The sequence below is a fragment of the Podarcis filfolensis genome (genome assembly GCF_964270895.1).
Source record: "Podarcis filfolensis genome assembly, chromosome: 6".
Classification (NCBI taxonomy): domain Eukaryota; kingdom Metazoa; phylum Chordata; class Lepidosauria; order Squamata; family Lacertidae; genus Podarcis; species Podarcis filfolensis.
This window is the reverse complement of record NC_139609.1, coordinates 14,608,246-14,627,334: the sequence shown is the minus strand read 5'-3', so window position 1 is coordinate 14,627,334 and position 19,089 is coordinate 14,608,246.

Genomic DNA, 19,089 nt, shown 5'->3' with positions numbered 1-19,089 from the left:
GGCTTAGGGATATTTTCAAAAAAATCTTTTTCCGCCGGTTAAGTTGTCGAGGGCAGATTCCTTTTCCTGTGATAAAAAGACTTCTGTTTTGACCGCCAAACCTTTCAGGGGAGCATTTGCAACCGTTTGGCACCATTTTTGAGTGAATTGCTGAAAGTCAGATTTTTGATGAAATTGTGACCCCGGGGCTTAGGGATTTTTTCAAAAAAATGTTTTTCCGCCGGTTAAGTTGTCGAGGGCTGATTTCTTGTCCTGTGATAAAAAGACTTCTGTTTCGACCGCCAAACCGTTCAGGGGAGCATTTGCAACCGTTTGGCACCATTTTTGAGTGAATTGCCGAAACTCAGATTTTTGATGAAATTGTGACCCCGGGGCTTAGGGATTTTTTCAAAAAAATCTTTTTCTGCCGGTTAAGTTGTCGAGGGCTGATTTCCTCTCCTGTGATAAAAAGCCTTCTGAATCGACCGCCAAACCTTTCAGGGGAGCATTTGCAACCGTTTGGCACCATTTTTGAGTGAATTTCTAAAACTCAGATTTTTGATGAAATTGTGACCCCGGGGGCTTAGGGATTTTTTCAAAAAAATCTTTTTCTGCCGGTTAAGTTGTCGAGGGCTAATTTCCTGTCCTGTGATAAAAAGACTTCTGATTCGGCAGCCAGGACTCTCAGGGGAGCATTTGCAACGGTTTGGCACCATTTTTGAGTGAATTTCCAAAAGTCAGATTTTTGATGAAATTGTGACCCCGGGGCTTAGGGATTTTTTCAAAAAATATTGTTCTGCCGGTTAAGTTTTCGGGGGCAGATTCCTTTTCCTGTGATAAAAAGACTTCTGTTTCGACCGCCAAACCTTTCAGGGGAGCATTTGCAACCGTTTGGCACCATTTTTGAGTGAATTTCCAAAAGTCAGATTTTTGATGAAATTGTGACCCCGGGGCTTAGGGATTTTTTCAAAAAAATCTTTTTCTGCCGGTTAAGTTGTCGAGCACTGATTTCCTGTCCTGTGATAAAAAGACTTCTGATTCGGCAGCCAGGACTCTCAGGGGAGCATTTGCAACCGTTTGGCAGCATTTTTGAGTGAATTGCCAAAAGTCAGATTTTTGATGAAATTGTGACACCGGGGCTTAGGGATTTTTTCAAAAAAATCTTTTTCTGCCGGTTAAGTTGTCGAGCACTGATTTCCTGTCCTGTGATAAAAAGACTTCTGATTCGGCAGCCAGGACTCTCAGGGGAGCATTTGCAACCGTTTGGCACCATTTTTGAGTGAATTTCCAAAAGTCAGATTTTTGATGAAATTGTGACCCCGGGGCTTAGGGATTTTTTCAAAAAAATATTTTTCTGCCGGTTAAGTTGTTGAGGGCAGATTCCTTTTCCTGTGATAAAAAGACTTCTGTTTCGACCGCCAAACCTTTCAGGGGAGCATTTGCAACCGTTTGGCTCCATTTTTGAGTGAATTGCCGAAACTCAGATTTTTGATGAAATTGTGACCCCGGGGCTTAGGGATTTTTTCAAAAAAATCTTTTTCTGCCGGTTAAGTTGTCGAGGGCTGATTTCCTCTCCTGTGATAAAAAGCCTTCTGAATCGACCGCCAAACCTTTCAAGGGAGCATTTGCAACCGTTTGGCACCATTTTTGAGTGAATTTCCAAAAGTCAGATTTTTGATGAAATTGTGACCCCGGGGCTTAGGGATTTTTTAAAAAAAATCTTTTTCTGCCGGTTAAGTTGTCGAGGGCTAATTTCCTGTCCTGTGATAAAAAGACTTCTGATTCGGCAGCCAGGACTCTCTGGGGAGCATTTGCAACCGTTTGGCAGCATTTTTGAGTGAATTGCCAACGGTCAGATTTTTGGTGAAATTGTGACCCCGGGGCTTAGGGATTTTTTCAAAAAAATCTTTTTCTGCCGGTTAAGTTGTCGAGGGCTGATTTCCTGTCCTGTAATAAAAAGCCTTCCGATTCGACCGCTCGAACTCTCAGGGAATCATTTGCAACCTTTGGCACCATTTTTGAGTGAATTTCCAAAAGTCAGATTTTTGATGAAATTGTGACCCCGGGGCTTAGGGATTTTTTCAAAAAAATATTTTTCTGCCGGTTAAGTTGTTGAGGGCAGATTCCTTTTCCTGTGATAAAAAGACTTCTGTTTCGACCGCCAAACCTTTCAGGGGAGCATTTGCAACCGTTTCGCTCCATTTTTGAGTGAATTGCCGAAACTCAGATTTTTGATGAAATTGTGACCCCGGGGCTTAGGGATTTTTTCAAAAAAATCTTTTTCTACCGGTTAAGTTGTCGACGGCTGATTTCCTCTCCTGTGATAAAAAGCCTTCTGATTCGACCGCCAAACCTTTCAGGGGAGCATTTGCAACCGTTTGGCTCCATTTTTGAGTGAATTTCCAAAAGTCAGATTTCTGGTGAAATTGTGACCACGGGGCTTAGGGATTTTTTCAAAAAAATCTTTTTCTGCCGGTTAAGTTGTCAAGCACTGATTTCCTGTCCTGTGATAAAAAGACTTCTGATTCGGCAGCCAGGACTCTCAAGGGAGCATTTGCAACCGTTTGCCAACATTTTTGAGTGAATTGCCAAAGGTCAGATTTTTGATGAAATTGTGACCCCGGGGCTTAGGGATTTTTTCAAAAAAAAAATTTTTCTGCCGGTTAAGTTGTCGAGGGCAGATTCATTTTCCTGTGATAAAAAGACTTCTGTTTCGACCGCCAAACCTTTCAGGGCAGCATTTGCAACCGTTTGGCAGCATTTTTGAGTGAATTGCCAACGGTCAGATTTTTGATGAAATTTTGACCCCGGGGCTTGGGGATTTTTTCAAAAAAATCTTTTTCTGCCGGTTAAGTTGTCGAGCGCTGATTTCCTGTCCTGTGATAAAAAGCCTTCCCATGCGACCACTAGAACTCTCAGAGGATCATTTGCAACCGTTTAGCACCATTTTTGAGTGAATTTCCAAAAGTCAGATTTTTGATGAAATTGTGACCCCGGGGCTTAGGGATTTTTTCAAAAAAATCTTTTTCTGACGGTTAAGTTGTCGAGGGCTGATTTACTCTCCTGTAATAAAAAGCCTTCTGAATCGACCGCCAAACCTTTCAGGGGAGCATTTGCAACCGTTTAGCACCATTTTTGAGTGAATTTCCAAAAGTCAGATTTTTAATGAAATTGTGACCCCGGGGCTTAGGGATTTTTTCAAAAAAATCGTTTTCTGCCGGTTAAGTTGTCGAGGGCTGATTTCCTGTCCTGTGATTAAAAGCCTTCCGATTCAACCGCTAGAACTCTCAGGGGATCATTTGCAACCGTTTGGGACCATTTTTGAGTGAATTTCCAAAAGTCAGATTTTTGATGAAATTGTGACCCCGGGGCTTAGGGATTTTTTTCAAAAAATGTTTTTCCGCCAGTTAAGTTGTCGAGGGCAGATTCCTTTTCCTGTGATAAAAAGACTTCTGTATTGACCGCCAAACCTTTCAGGGGAGCATTTGCAACCGTTTGGCACCATTTTTGAGTGAATTGCCGAAAGTCAGATTTTTGATGAAATTGTGACCCCGGGGCTTAGGGATTTTTTCAAAAAAATCTTTTTCTGCCGGTTAAGTTGTCGAGGGCTGATTTCCTCTCCTGTGATAAAAAGCCTTCTGAATCGACCGCCAAACCTTTCAGGGGAGCATTTGCAACCGTTTGGCACCATTTTTGAGTGAATTTCCAAAAGTCAGATTTTTGATGAAATTGTGACCCCGGGGCTTAGGGATTTTTTCAAAAAAATCTTTTTCTGCCGGTTAAGTTGTCAAGGGCTGATTTTCTCTCCTGTGATAAAAAGCCTTCTGATTCGGCAGCCAGGACTCTCAGGGGAGCATTTGCAACCGTTTGGCACCATTTCTGAGTGAATTGCCAAAGGTCAGATTTTTGATGAAATTGTGACTCCGGGGCTTGGGGATTTTTTCAAAAAAATCTTTTTCTGCCGGTTAAGTTGTCGAGCGCTGATTTCCTGTCCTGTGATAAAAAGCCTTCTGATTCGACCGCCAAACCTTTCAGGGGAGCATTTGCAACCGTTTGGCACCATTTTTGAGTGAATATCCAAAACTCAGATTTTTGATGAAATTGTGACCCCGGGGCTTGGGGATTTTTTCAAAAAAATCTTTTTCTGCCGGTTAAGTTGTCGAGCGCAGATTCGTTTTCCTATGATAAAAAGACTTCTGTTTCGACCACCAAACCTTTCAGGGCAGCATTTGCAACCGTTTGGCACCATTTTTGAGTGAATTTCCAAAACTCAGATTTTTGATGAAATTGTGACCCCGGGGCTTGGGGATTTTTTCAAAAAAATCTTTTTCTGCCGGTTAAGTTGTCGAGGGCAGATTCGTTTTCCTATGATAAAAAGACTTCTGTTTCGACCACCAAACCTTTCAGGGCAGCATTTGCAACCGTTTGGCACCATTTTTGAGTGAATTTCCAAAAGTCAGATTTTTGATGAAATTGTGACACCGGGGCTTAGGGATTTTTTCAAAAAAATCTTTTTCTGCCGGTTAAGTTGTCGAGGGCTGATTTCCTCTCCTGTGATAAAAAGCCTTCTGATTCGGCAGCCAGGACTCTCAGGGGAGCATTTGCAACCGTTTGGCACCATTTCTGAGTGAATTGCCAAAGGTCAGATTTTTGATGAAATTGTGACCCCGGGGCTTGGGGATTTTTTCAAAAAAATCTTTTTCTGCCGGTTAAGTTGTCGAGCGCTGATTTCCTGTCCTGTGATAAAAAGCCTTCTGAATCGACCGCCAAACCTTTCAGGGGAGCATTTGCAACCGTTTGGCACCATTTTTGAGTGAATTTCCAAAAGTCAGTTTTTTGATGAAATTGTGACCCCGGGGCTTAGGGATTTTTTCAAAAAAATCTTTTTCTGCCGGTTAAGTTGTCGAGGGCTGATTTCCTCTCCTGTGATAAAAAGCCTTCTGATTCGGCAGCCAGGACTCTCAGGGGAGCATTTGCAACCGTTTGGCACCATTTCTGAGTGAATTGCCAAAGGTCAGATTTTTGATGAAATTGTGACTCCGGGGCTTGGGGATTTTTTCAAAAAAATCTTTTTCTGCCGGTTAAGTTGTCGAGCGCTGATTTCCTGTCCTGTGATAAAAAGCCTTCTGATTCGACCGCCAAACCTTTCAGGGGAGCATTTGCAACCGTTTGGCACCATTTTTGAGTGAATTTCCAAAACTCAGATTTTTGATGAAATTGTGACCCCGGGGCTTGGGGATTTTTTCAAAAAAATCTTTTTCTGCCGGTTAAGTTGTCGAGGGCAGATTCGTTTTCCTATGATAAAAAGACTTCTGTTTCGACCACCAAACCTTTCAGGGCAGCATTTGCAACCGTTTGGCACCATTTTTGAGTGAATTTCCAAAACTCAGATTTTTGATGAAATTGTGACCCCGGGGCTTGGGGATTTTTTCAAAAAAATCTTTTTCTGCCGGTTAAGTTGTCGAGGGCAGATTCGTTTTCCTATGATAAAAAGACTTCTGTTTCGACCGCCAAACCTTTCAGGGCAGCATTTGCAACCGTTTGGCACCATTTTTGAGTGAATTTCCAAAAGTCAGATTTTTGATGAAATTGTGACACCGGGGCTTAGGGATTTTTTCAAAAAAATCTTTTTCTGCCGGTTAAGTTGTCGAGGGCTGATTTCCTCTCCTGTGATAAAAAGCCTTCTGATTCGGCAGCCAGGACTCTCAGGGGAGCATTTGCAACCGTTTGGCACCATTTCTGAGTGAATTGCCAAAGGTCAGATTTTTGATGAAATTGTGACCCCGGGGCTTGGGGATTTTTTCAAAAAAATCTTTTTCTGCCGGTTAAGTTGTCGAGCGCTGATTTCCTGTCCTGTGATAAAAAGCCTTCTGATTCGACCGCCAAACCTTTCAGGGGAGCATTTGCAACCGTTTGGCACCATTTTTGAGTGAATTTTCAAAACTCAGATTTTTGATGAAATTGTGACCCCGGGGCTTGGGGATTTTTTCAAAAAAATCTTTTTCTGCCGGTTAAGTTGTCGAGGGCAGATTCGTTTTCCTATGATAAAAAGACTTCTGTTTCGACCGCCAAGCCTTTCAGGGCAGCATTTGCAACCGTTTGGCACCATTTTTGAGTGAATTTCCAAAAGTCAGATTTTTGATGAAATTGTGACCCCGGGGCTTAGGGATTTTTTCACAAAAATCTTTTTCTGCCGGTTAAGTTGTCGAGCACTGATTTCCTGTCCTGTGATAAAAAGACCTCTGATTCGGCAGCCAGGACTCTCAGGGGAGCATTTGCAACCGTTTGCCAACATTTTTGAGTGACTTGCCAAAGGTCAGATTTTTGATGAAATTGTGACCCCGGGGCTTAGGGATATTTTCAAAAAAATCTTTTTCCGCCGGTGAAGTTGTCGAGGGCAGATTCCTTTTCCTGTGATAAAAAGACTTCTGTTTCGACCGCCAAACCTTTCAGGGGAGCATTTGCAACCGTTTGGCACCATTTTTGAGTGAATTTCCAAAAGTCAGATTTTTGATGAAATTGTGACCCCGGGGCTTAGGGATTTTTTCACAAAAATCTTTTTCTGCCGGTTAAGTTGTCGAGCACTGATTTCCTGTCCTGTGATAAAAAGACCTCTGATTCGGCAGCCAGGACTCTCAGGGGAGCATTTGCAACCGTTTGCCAACATTTTTGAGTGACTTGCCAAAGGTCAGATTTTTGATGAAATTGTGACCCCGGGGCTTAGGGATATTTTCAAAAAAATCTTTTTCCGCCGGTTAAGTTGTCGAGGGCAGATTCCTTTTCCTGTGATAAAAAGACTTCTGTTTTGACCGCCAAACCTTTCAGGGGAGCATTTGCAACCGTTTGGCACCATTTTTGAGTGAATTGCTGAAAGTCAGATTTTTGATGAAATTGTGACCCCGGGGCTTAGGGATTTTTTCAAAAAAATGTTTTTCCGCCGGTTAAGTTGTCGAGGGCTGATTTCTTGTCCTATGATAAAAAGACTTCTGTTTCGACCGCCAAACCGTTCAGGGGAGCATTTGCAACCGTTTGGCACCATTTTTGAGTGAATTTCCAAAAGTCAGATTTTTGATGAAATTGTGACCCCGGGGCTTAGGGATATTTTCAAAAAAATCTTTTTCTGCCGGTTAAGTTGTCGAGGGCTGATTTCCTCTCCTGTGATAAAAAGCCTTCTGAATCGACCGCCAAACCTTTCAGGGGAGCATTTGCAACCGTTTGGCACCATTTTTGAGTGAATTTCTAAAACTCAGATTTTTGATGAAATTGTGACCCCGCGCGCGGCTTAGGGATTTTTTGAAGAAAAATCTTTTTCTGCCGGTTAAGTTGTCGAGGGCTGATTTCCTCTCCTGTGATAAAAAGCCTTCTGATTCGACCGCCAAACCTTTCAGGGGAGCATTTGCAACCGTTTGTCACCATTTTTGAGTGAATTTCTAAAACTCAGAGTTTTGATAAAATTGTGACCCCGGGGCTTAGGGATTTTTTCAAAAAAATCTTTTTCTGCCGGTTAAGTTGTCGACGGCTGATTTCCTCTCCTGTGATAAAAAGACTTCTGATTCGGTAGCCAGGACTCTCAGGGGAGCATTTGCAACCGTTTGGCACCATTTCTGAGTGAATTGCCAACGGTCAGATTTTTGATGAAATTGTGACCCCGGGGCTTAGGGATTTTTTCAAAAAAATCTTTTTCTGCCGGTTAAGTTGTCGAGGGCTGATTTCCTGTCCTGTAATAAAAAGCCTTCCGATTCGACCGCTAGAACTCTCAGGGGATCATTTGCAACCTTTGGCACCATTTTTGAGTGAATTTCCAAAAGTCAGATTTTTGATGAAATTGTGACCCCGGGGCTTAGGGATTTTTTCAAAAAAATATTTTTCTGCCGGTTAAGTTGTTGAGGGCAGATTCCTTTTCCTGTGATAAAAAGACTTCTGTTTCGACCGCCAAACCTTTCAGGGGAGCATTTGCAACCGTTTGGCTCCATTTTTGAGTGAATTGCCGAAACTCAGATTTTTGATGAAATTGTGACCCCGGGGCTTAGGGATTTTTTCAAAAAAATCTTTTTCTGCCGGTTAAGTTGTCGAGGGCTGATTTCCTCTCCTGTGATAAAAAGCCTTCTGAATCGACCGCCAAACCTTTCAGGGGAGCATTTGCAACCGTTTGGCACCATTTCTGAGTGAATTGCCAACGGTCAGATTTTTGATGAAATTGTGACCCCGGGGCTTAGGGATTTTTTCAAAAAAATCTTTTTCTGCCGGTTAAGTTGTCGAGGGCTGATTTCCTGTCCTGTAATAAAAAGCCTTCCGATTCGACCGCTAGAACTCTCAGGGGATCATTTGCAACCTTTGGCACCATTTTTGAGTGAATTTCCAAAAGTCAGATTTTTGATGAAATTGTGACCCCGGGGCTTAGGGATTTTTTCAAAAAAATATTTTTCTGCCGGTTAAGTTGTTGAGGGCAGATTCCTTTTCCTGTGATAAAAAGACTTCTGTTTCGACCGCCAAACCTTTCAGGGGAGCATTTGCAACCGTTTGGCTCCATTTTTGAGTGAATTGCCGAAACTCAGATTTTTGATGAAATTGTGACCCCGGGGCTTAGGGATTTTTTCAAAAAAATCTTTTTCTGCCGGTTAAGTTGTCGAGGGCTGATTTCCTCTCCTGTGATAAAAAGCCTTCTGAATCGACCGCCAAACCTTTCAGGGGAGCATTTGCAACCGTTTGGCACCATTTTTGAGTGAATTTCTAAAACTCAGATTTTTGATGAAATTGTGACCCCGGGGGCTTAGGGATTTTTTCAAAAAAATCTTTTTCTGCCGGTTAAGTTGTCGAGGGCTAATTTCCTGTCCTGTGATAAAAAGACTTCTGATTCGGCAGCCAGGACTCTCAGGGGAGCATTTGCAACGGTTTGGCACCATTTTTGAGTGAATTTCCAAAAGTCAGATTTTTGATGAAATTGTGACCCCGGGGCTTAGGGATTTTTTCAAAAAATATTGTTCTGCCGGTTAAGTTTTCGGGGGCAGATTCCTTTTCCTGTGATAAAAAGACTTCTGTTTCGACCGCCAAACCTTTCAGGGGAGCATTTGCAACCGTTTGGCACCATTTTTGAGTGAATTTCCAAAAGTCAGATTTTTGATGAAATTGTGACCCCGGGGCTTAGGGATTTTTTCAAAAAAATCTTTTTCTGCCGGTTAAGTTGTCGAGCACTGATTTCCTGTCCTGTGATAAAAAGACTTCTGATTCGGCAGCCAGGACTCTCAGGGGAGCATTTGCAACCGTTTGGCAGCATTTTTGAGTGAATTGCCAAAAGTCAGATTTTTGATGAAATTGTGACCCCGGGGCTTAGGGATTTTTTCAAAAAAATCTTTTTCTGCCGGTTAAGTTGTCGAGCACTGATTTCCTGTCCTGTGATAAAAAGACTTCTGATTCGGCAGCCAGGACTCTCAGGGGAGCATTTGCAACCGTTTGGCACCATTTTTGAGTGAATTTCCAAAAGTCAGATTTTTGATGAAATTGTGACCCCGGGGCTTAGGGATTTTTTCAAAAAAATATTTTTCTGCCGGTTAAGTTGTTGAGGGCAGATTCCTTTTCCTGTGATAAAAAGACTTCTGTTTCGACCGCCAAACCTTTCAGGGGAGCATTTGCAACCGTTTGGCACCATTTTTGAGTGAATTTCCAAAAGTCAGATTTTTGATGAAATTGTGACCCCGGGGCTTATGGGTTTTTTCAAAAAAATCTTTTTCTGCCGGTTAAGTTGTCGAGGGCTAATTTCCTGTCCTGTGATAAAAAGACTTCTGTTTCGACCGCCAAACCTTTCAGGGCAGCATTTGCAACCGTTTGGCAGCATTTTTGAGTGAATTGCCAACGGTCAGATTTTTGATGAAATTTTGACCCCGGGGCTTGGGGATTTTTTCAAAAAAATCTTTTTCTGCCGGTTAAGTTGTCGAGCGCTGATTTCCTGTCCTGTGATAAAAAGCCTTCCCATGCGACCACTAGAACTCTCAGAGGATCATTTGCAACCGTTTAGCACCATGTTTGAGTGAATTTCCAAAAGTCAGATTTTTGATGAAATTGTGACCCCGGGGCTTAGGGATTTTTTCAAAAAAATCTTTTTCTGACGGTTAAGTTGTCGAGGGCTGATTTACTCTCCTGTAATAAAAAGCCTTCTGAATCGACCGCCAAACCTTTCAGGGGAGCATTTGCAACCGTTTAGCACCATTTTTGAGTGAATTTCCAAAAGTCAGATTTTTGATGAAATTGTGACCCCGGGGCTTAGGGATTTTTTCAAAAAATGTTTTTCCGCCAGTTAAGTTGTCGAGGGCAGATTCCTTTTCCTGTGATAAAAAGACTTCTGTATTGACCGCCAAACCTTTCAGGGGAGCATTTGCAACCGTTTAGCACCATTTTTGAGTGAATTTCCAAAAGTCAGATTTTTGATGAAATTGTGACCCCGGGGCTTAGGGATTTTTTCAAAAAATGTTTTTCCGCCAGTTAAGTTGTCGAGGGCAGATTCCTTTTCCTGTGATAAAAAGACTTCTGTATTGACCGCCAAACCTTTCAGGGGAGCATTTGCAACCGTTTGGCACCATTTTTGAGTGAATTGCCGAAAGTCAGATTTTTGATGAAATTGTGACCCCGGGGCTTAGGGATTTTTTCAAAAAAATCTTTTTCTGCCGGTTAAGTTGTCGAGGGCTGATTTCCTCTCCTGTGATAAAAAGCCTTCTGAATCGACCGCCAAACCTTTCAGGGGAGCATTTGCAACCGTTTGTCACCATTTTTGAGTGAATTTCTAAAACTCAGAGTTTTGATAAAATTGTGACCCCGGGGCTTAGGGATTTTTTCAAAAAAATCTTTTTCTGCCGGTTAAGTTGTCGACGGCTGATTTCCTCTCCTGTGATAAAAAGACTTCTGATTCGGTAGCCAGGACTCTCAGGGGAGCATTTGCAACCGTTTGGCACCATTTCTGAGTGAATTGCCAACGGTCAGATTTTTGATGAAATTGTGACCCCGGGGCTTAGGGATTTTTTCAAAAAAATCTTTTTCTGCCGGTTAAGTTGTCGAGGGCTGATTTCCTGTCCTGTAATAAAAAGCCTTCCGATTCGACCGCTAGAACTCTCAGGGGATCATTTGCAACCTTTGGCACCATTTTTGAGTGAATTTCCAAAAGTCAGATTTTTGATGAAATTGTGACCCCGGGGCTTAGGGATTTTTTCAAAAAAATATTTTTCTGCCGGTTAAGTTGTTGAGGGCAGATTCCTTTTCCTGTGATAAAAAGACTTCTGTTTCGACCGCCAAACCTTTCAGGGGAGCATTTGCAACCGTTTGGCTCCATTTTTGAGTGAATTGCCGAAACTCAGATTTTTGATGAAATTGTGACCCCGGGGCTTAGGGATTTTTTCAAAAAAATCTTTTTCTGCCGGTTAAGTTGTCGAGGGCTGATTTCCTCTCCTGTGATAAAAAGCCTTCTGAATCGACCGCCAAACCTTTCAGGGGAGCATTTGCAACCGTTTGGCACCATTTTTGAGTGAATTTCCAAAAGTCAGATTTTTGATGAAATTGTGACCCCGGGGCTTAGGGATTTTTTCAAAAAATATTGTTCTGCCGGTTAAGTTTTCGGGGGCAGATTCCTTTTCCTGTGATAAAAAGACTTCTGTTTCGACCGCCAAACCTTTCAGGGGAGCATTTGCAACCGTTTGGCACCATTTTTGAGTGAATTTCCAAAAGTCAGATTTTTGATGAAATTGTGACCCCGGGGCTTAGGGATTTTTTCAAAAAAATCTTTTTCTGCCGGTTAAGTTGTCGAGCACTGATTTCCTGTCCTGTGATAAAAAGACTTCTGATTCGGCAGCCAGGACTCTCAGGGGAGCATTTGCAACCGTTTGGCAGCATTTTTGAGTGAATTGCCAAAAGTCAGATTTTTGATGAAATTGTGACCCCGGGGCTTAGGGATTTTTTCAAAAAAATCTTTTTCTGCCGGTTAAGTTGTCGAGCACTGATTTCCTGTCCTGTGATAAAAAGACTTCTGATTCGGCAGCCAGGACTCTCAGGGGAGCATTTGCAACCGTTTGGCACCATTTTTGAGTGAATTTCCAAAAGTCAGATTTTTGATGAAATTGTGACCCCGGGGCTTAGGGATTTTTTCAAAAAAATATTTTTCTGCCGGTTAAGTTGTTGAGGGCAGATTCCTTTTCCTGTGATAAAAAGACTTCTGTTTCGACCGCCAAACCTTTCAGGGGAGCATTTGCAACCGTTTGGCACCATTTTTGAGTGAATTTCCAAAAGTCAGATTTTTGATGAAATTGTGACCCCGGGGCTTATGGGTTTTTTCAAAAAAATCTTTTTCTGCCGGTTAAGTTGTCGAGGGCTGATTTCCTCTCCTGTGATAAAAAGACTTCTGTTTCGACCGCCAAACCTTTCAGGGCAGCATTTGCAACCGTTTGGCACCATTTTTGAGTGAATTTCCAAAAGTCAGATTTTTGATGAAATTGTGACCCCGGGGCTTAGGGATTTTTTCAAAAAAATCTTTTTCTGCCGGTTAAGTTGTCGAGGGCTGATTTTCTCTCCTGTGATAAAAAGCCTTCTGATTCGGCAGCCAGGACTCTCAGGGGAGCATTTGCAACCGTTTGGCACCATTTCTGAGTGAATTGCCAAAGGTCAGATTTTTGATGAAATTGTGACTCCGGGGCTTGGGGATTTTTTCAAAAAAATCTTTTTCTGCCGGTTAAGTTGTCGAGCGCTGATTTCCTGTCCTGTGATAAAAAGCCTTCTGATTCGACCGCCAAACCTTTCAGGGGAGCATTTGCAACCGTTTGGCACCATTTTTGAGTGAATTTCCAAAACTCAGATTTTTGATGAAATTGTGACCCCGGGGCTTGGGGATTTTTTCAAAAAAATCTTTTTCTGCCGGTTAAGTTGTCGAGGGCAGATTCGTTTTCCTATGATAAAAAGACTTCTGTTTCGACCACCAAACCTTTCAGGGCAGCATTTGCAACCGTTTGGCACCATTTTTGAGTGAATTTCCAAAACTCAGATTTTTGATGAAATTGTGACCCCGGGGCTTGGGGATTTTTTCAAAAAAATCTTTTTCTGCCGGTTAAGTTGTCGAGGGCAGATTCGTTTTCCTTTGATAAAAAGACTTCTGTTTCGACCGCCAAACCTTTCAGGGCAGCATTGGCAACCGTTTGGCACCATTTTTGAGTGAATTTCCAAAAGTCAGATTTTTGATGAAATTGTGACACCGGGGCTTAGGGATTTTTTCAAAAAAATCTTTTTCGGCCGGTTAAGTTGTCGAGGGCTGATTTCCTCTCCTGTGATAAAAAGCCTTCTGATTCGGCAGCCAGGACTCTCAGGGGAGCATTTGCAACCGTTTGGCACCATTTCTGAGTGAATTGCCAAAGGTCAGATTTTTGATGAAATTGTGACTCCGGGGCTTGGGGATTTTTTCAAAAAAATCTTTTTCTGCCGGTTAAGTTGTCGAGCGCTGATTTCCTGTCCTGTGATAAAAAGCCTTCTGATTCGACCGCCAAACCTTTCAGGGGAGCATTTGCAACCGTTTGGCACCATTTTTGAGTGAATTTCCAAAACTCAGATTTTTGATGAAATTGTGACCCCGGGGCTTGGGGATTTTTTCAAAAAAATCTTTTTCTGCCGGTTAAGTTGTCGAGGGCAGATTCGTTTTCCTATGATAAAAAGACTTCTGTTTCGACCACCAAACCTTTCAGGGCAGCATTTGCAACCGTTTGGCACCATTTTTGAGTGAATTTCCAAAACTCAGATTTTTGATGAAATTGTGACCCCGGGGCTTGGGGATTTTTTCAAAAAAATCTTTTTCTGCCGGTTAAGTTGTCGAGGGCAGATTCGTTTTCCTATGATAAAAAGACTTCTGTTTCGACCGCCAAACCTTTCAGGGCAGCATTTGCAACCGTTTGGCACCATTTTTGAGTGAATTTCCAAAAGTCAGATTTTTGATGAAATTGTGACACCGGGGCTTAGGGATTTTTTCAAAAAAATCTTTTTCTGCCGGTTAAGTTGTCGAGGGCTGATTTCCTCTCCTGTGATAAAAAGCCTTCTGATTCGGCAGCCAGGACTCTCAGGGGAGCATTTGCAACCGTTTGGCACCATTTCTGAGTGAATTGCCAAAGGTCAGATTTTTGATGAAATTGTGACCCCGGGGCTTGGGGATTTTTTCAAAAAAATCTTTTTCTGCCGGTTAAGTTGACGAGCGCTGATTTCCTGTCCTGTGATAAAAAGCCTTCTGATTCGACCGCCAAACCTTTCAGGGGAGCATTTGCAACCGTTTGGCACCATTTTTGAGTGAATTTTCAAAACTCAGATTTTTGATGAAATTGTGACCCCGGGGCTTGGGGATTTTTTCAAAAAAATCTTTTTCTGCCGGTTAAGTTGTCGAGGGCAGATTCGTTTTCCTATGATAAAAAGACTTCTGTTTCGACCGCCAAGCCTTTCAGGGCAGCATTTGCAACCGTTTGGCACCATTTTTGAGTGAATTTCCAAAAGTCTGATTTTTGATGAAATTGTGACCCCGGGGCTTAGGGATTTTTTCACAAAAATCTTTTTCTGCCGGTTAAGTTGTCGAGCACTGATTTCCTGTCCTGTGATAAAAAGACCTCTGATTCGGCAGCCAGGACTCTCAGGGGAGCATTTGCAACCGTTTGCCAACATTTTTGAGTGACTTGCCAAAGGTCAGATTTTTGATGAAATTGTGACCCCGGGGCTTAGGGATATTTTCAAAAAAATCTTTTTCCGCCGGTGAAGTTGTCGAGGGCAGATTCCTTTTCCTGTGATAAAAAGACTTCTGTTTCGACCGCCAAACCTTTCAGGGGAGCATTTGCAACCGTTTGGCACCATTTTTGAGTGAATTTCCAAAAGTCAGATTTTTGATGAAATTGTGACCCCGGGGCTTAGGGATTTTTTCACAAAAATCTTTTTCTGCCGGTTAAGTTGTCGAGCACTGATTTCCTGTCCTGTGATAAAAAGACCTCTGATTCGGCAGCCAGGACTCTCAGGGGAGCATTTGCAACCGTTTGCCAACATTTTTGAGTGACTTGCCAAAGGTCAGATTTTTGATGAAATTGTGACCCCGGGGCTTAGGGATATTTTCAAAAAAATCTTTTTCCGCCGGTTAAGTTGTCGAGGGCAGATTCCTTTTCCTGTGATAAAAAGACTTCTGTTTTGACCGCCAAACCTTTCAGGGGAGTATTTGCAACCGTTTGGCACCATTTTTGAGTGAATTGCTGAAAGTCAGATTTTTGATGAAATTGTGACCCCGGGGCTTAGGGATTTTTTCAAAAAAATGTTTTTCCGCCGGTTAAGTTGTCGAGGGCTGATTTCTTGTCCTATGATAAAAAGACTTCTGTTTCGACCGCCAAACCGTTCAGGGGAGCATTTGCAACCGTTTGGCACCATTTTTGAGTGAATTTCCAAAAGTCAGATTTTTGATGAAATTGTGACGCCGGGGCTTAGGGATTTTTTCAAAAAAATCTTTTTCTGCCGGTTAAGTTGTCGAGGGCTGATTTCCTCTCCTGTGATAAAAAGCCTTCTGAATCGACCGCCAAACCTTTCAGGGGAGCATTTGCAACCGTTTGGCACCATTTTTGAGTGAATTTCTAAAACTCAGATTTTTGATGAAATTGTGACCCCGCGCGCGGCTTAGGGATTTTTTGAAGAAAAATCTTTTTCTGCCGGTTAAGTTGTCGAGGGCTGATTTCCTCTCCTGTGATAAAAAGCCTTCTGATTCGACCGCCAAACCTTTCAGGGGAGCATTTGCAACCGTTTGTCACCATTTTTGAGTGAATTTCTAAAACTCAGAGTTTTGATAAAATTGTGACCCCGGGGCTTAGGGATTTTTTCAAAAAAATCTTTTTCTGCCGGTTAAGTTGTCGACGGCTGATTTCCTCTCCTGTGATAAAAAGACTTCTGATTCGGTAGCCAGGACTCTCAGGGGAGCATTTGCAATCGTTTGGCAGCATTTTTGAGTGAATTGCCAACGGTCAGATTTTTGATGAAATTGTGACCCCGGGGCTTAGGGATTTTTTCAAAAAAATCTTTTTCTGCCGGTTAAGTTGTCGAGGGCTGATTTCCTGTCCTGTAATAAAAAGCCTTCCGATTCGACCGCTAGAACTCTCAGGGGATCATTTGCAACCTTTGGCACCATTTTTGAGTGAATTTCCAAAAGTCAGATTTTTGATGAAATTGTGACCCCGGGGCTTAGGGATTTTTTCAAAAAAATATTTTTCTGCCGGTTAAGTTGTTGAGGGCAGATTCCTTTTCCTGTGATAAAAAGACTTCTGTTTCGACCGCCAAACCTTTCAGGGGAGCATTTGCAACCGTTTGGCTCCATTTTTGAGTGAATTGCCGAAACTCAGATTTTTGATGAAATTGTGACCCCGGGGCTTAGGGATTTTTTCAAAAAAATCTTTTTCTGCCGGTTAAGTTGTCGAGGGCTGATTTCCTCTCCTGTGATAAAAAGCCTTCTGAATCGACCGCCAAACCTTTCAGGGGAGCATTTGCAACCGTTTGGCACCATTTTTGAGTGAATTTCTAAAACTCAGATTTTTGATGAAATTGTGACCCCGGGGGCTTAGGGATTTTTTCAAAAAAATCTTTTTCTGCCGGTTAAGTTGTCGAGGGCTAATTTCCTGTCCTGTGATAAAAAGACTTCTGATTCGGCAGCCAGGACTCTCAGGGGAGCATTTGCAACGGTTTGGCACCATTTTTGAGTGAATTTCCAAAAGTCAGATTTTTGATGAAATTGTGACCCCGGGGCTTAGGGATTTTTTCAAAAAATATTGTTCTGCCGGTTAAGTTTTCGGGGGCAGATTCCTTTTCCTGTGATAAAAAGACTTCTGTTTCGACCGCCAAACCTTTCAGGGGAGCATTTGCAACCGTTTGGCACCATTTTTGAGTGAATTTCCAAAAGTCAGATTTTTGATGAAATTGTGACCCCGGGGCTTAGGGATTTTTTCAAAAAAATCTTTTTCTGCCGGTTAAGTTGTCGAGCACTGATTTCCTGTCCTGTGATAAAAAGACTTCTGATTCGGCAGCCAGGACTCTCAGGGGAGCATTTGCAACCGTTTGGCAGCATTTTTTGAGTGAATTGCCAAAAGTCAGATTTTTGATGAAATTGTGACCCCGGGGCTTAGGGATTTTTTCAAAAAAATCTTTTTCTGCCGGTTAAGTTGTCGAGCACTGATTTCCTGTCCTGTGATAAAAAGACTTCTGATTCGGCAGCCAGGACTCTCAGGGGAGCATTTGCAACCGTTTGGCACCATTTTTGAGTGAATTTCCAAAAGTCAGATTTTTGATGAAATTGTGACCCCGGGGCTTAGGGATTTTTTCAAAAAAATATTTTTCTGCCGGTTAAGTTGTTGAGGGCAGATTCCTTTTCCTGTGATAAAAAGACTTCTGTTTCGACCGCCAAACCTTTCAGGGGAGCATTTGCAACCGTTTGGCTCCATTTTTGAGTGAATTGCCGAAACTCAGATTTTTGATGAAATTGTGACCCCGGGGCTTAGGGATTTTTTCAAAAAAATCTTTTTCTGCCGGTTAAGTTGTCGAGGGCTGATTTCCTCTCCTGTGATAAAAAGCCTTCTGAATCGACCGCCAAACCTTTCAGGGGAGCATTTGCAACCGTTTGGCACCATTTTTGAGTGAATTTCCAAAAGTCAGATTTTTGATGAAATTGCGATCCCGGGGCTTAGGGATTTTTTCAAAAAAATCTTTTTCTGCCGGTTAAGTTGTCGAGGGCTAATTTCCTGTCCTGTGATAAAAAGACTTCTGATTCGGCAGCCAGGACTCTCTGGGGAGCATTTGCAACCGTTTGGCAGCATTTTTGAGTGAATTGCCAACGGTCAGATTTTTGGTGAAATTGTGACCCCGGGGCTTAGGGATTTTTTCAAAAAAATCTTTTTCTGCCGGTTAAGTTGTCGAGGGCTGATTTCCTGTCCTGTAATAAAAAGCCTTCCGATTCGACCGCTCGAACTCTCAGGGAATCATTTGCAACCTTTGGCAACATTTTTGAGTGAATTTCCAAAAGTCAGATTTTTGATGAAATTGTGACCCCGGGGCTTAGGGATTTTTTCAAAAAAATACTTTTCTGCCGGTTAAGTTGTTGAGGGCAGATTCCTTTTCCTGTAATAAAAAGCCTTCTGAATCGACCGCCAAACCTTTCAGGGGAGCATTTGCAACCGTTTAGCACCATTTTTGAGTGAATTTCCAAAAGTCAGATTTTTAATGAAATTGTGACCCCGGGGCTTAGGGATTTTTTCAAAAAAATCGTTTTCTGCCGGTTAAGTTGTCGAGGGCTGATTTCCTGTCCTGTGATTAAAAGCCTTCCGATTCAACCGCTAGAACTCTCAGGGGATCATTTGCAACCGTTTGGGACCATTTTTGAGTGAATTTCCAAAAGTCAGATTTTTGATGAAATTGTGACCCCGGGGCTTAGGGATTTTTTTCAAAAAATGTTTTTCCGCCAGTTAAGTTGTCGAGGGCAGATTCCTTTTCCTGTGATAAAAAGACTTCTGTATTGACCGCCAAACCTTTCAGGGGAGCATTTGCAACCGTTTGGCACCATTTTTGAGTGAATTGCCGAAAGTCAGATTTTTGATGAAATTGTGACCCCGGGGCTTAGGGATTTTTTCAAAAAAATCTTTTTCTGCCGGTTAAGTTGTCGAGGGCTGATTTCCTCTCCTGTGATAAAAAGCCTTCTGAATCGACCGCCAAACCTTTCAGGGGAGCATTTGCAACCGTTTGGCACCATTTTTGAGTGAATTTCCAAAAGTCAGATTTTTGATGAAATTGTGACCCCGGGGCTTAGGGATTTTTTCAAAAAAATCTTTTTCTGCCGGTTAAGTTGTCGAGGGCTGATTTCCTCTCCTGTGATAAAAAGCCTTCTGATTCGGCAGCCAGGACTCTCAGGGGAGCATTTGCAACCGTTTGGCACCATTTCTGAGTGAATTGCCAAAGGTCAGATTTTTGATGAAATTGTGACTCCGGGGCTTGGGGATTTTTTCAAAAAAATCTTTTTCTGCCGGTTAAGTTGTCGAGCGCTGATTTCCTGTCCTGTGATAAAAAGCCTTCTGATTCGACCGCCAAACCTTTCAGGGGAGC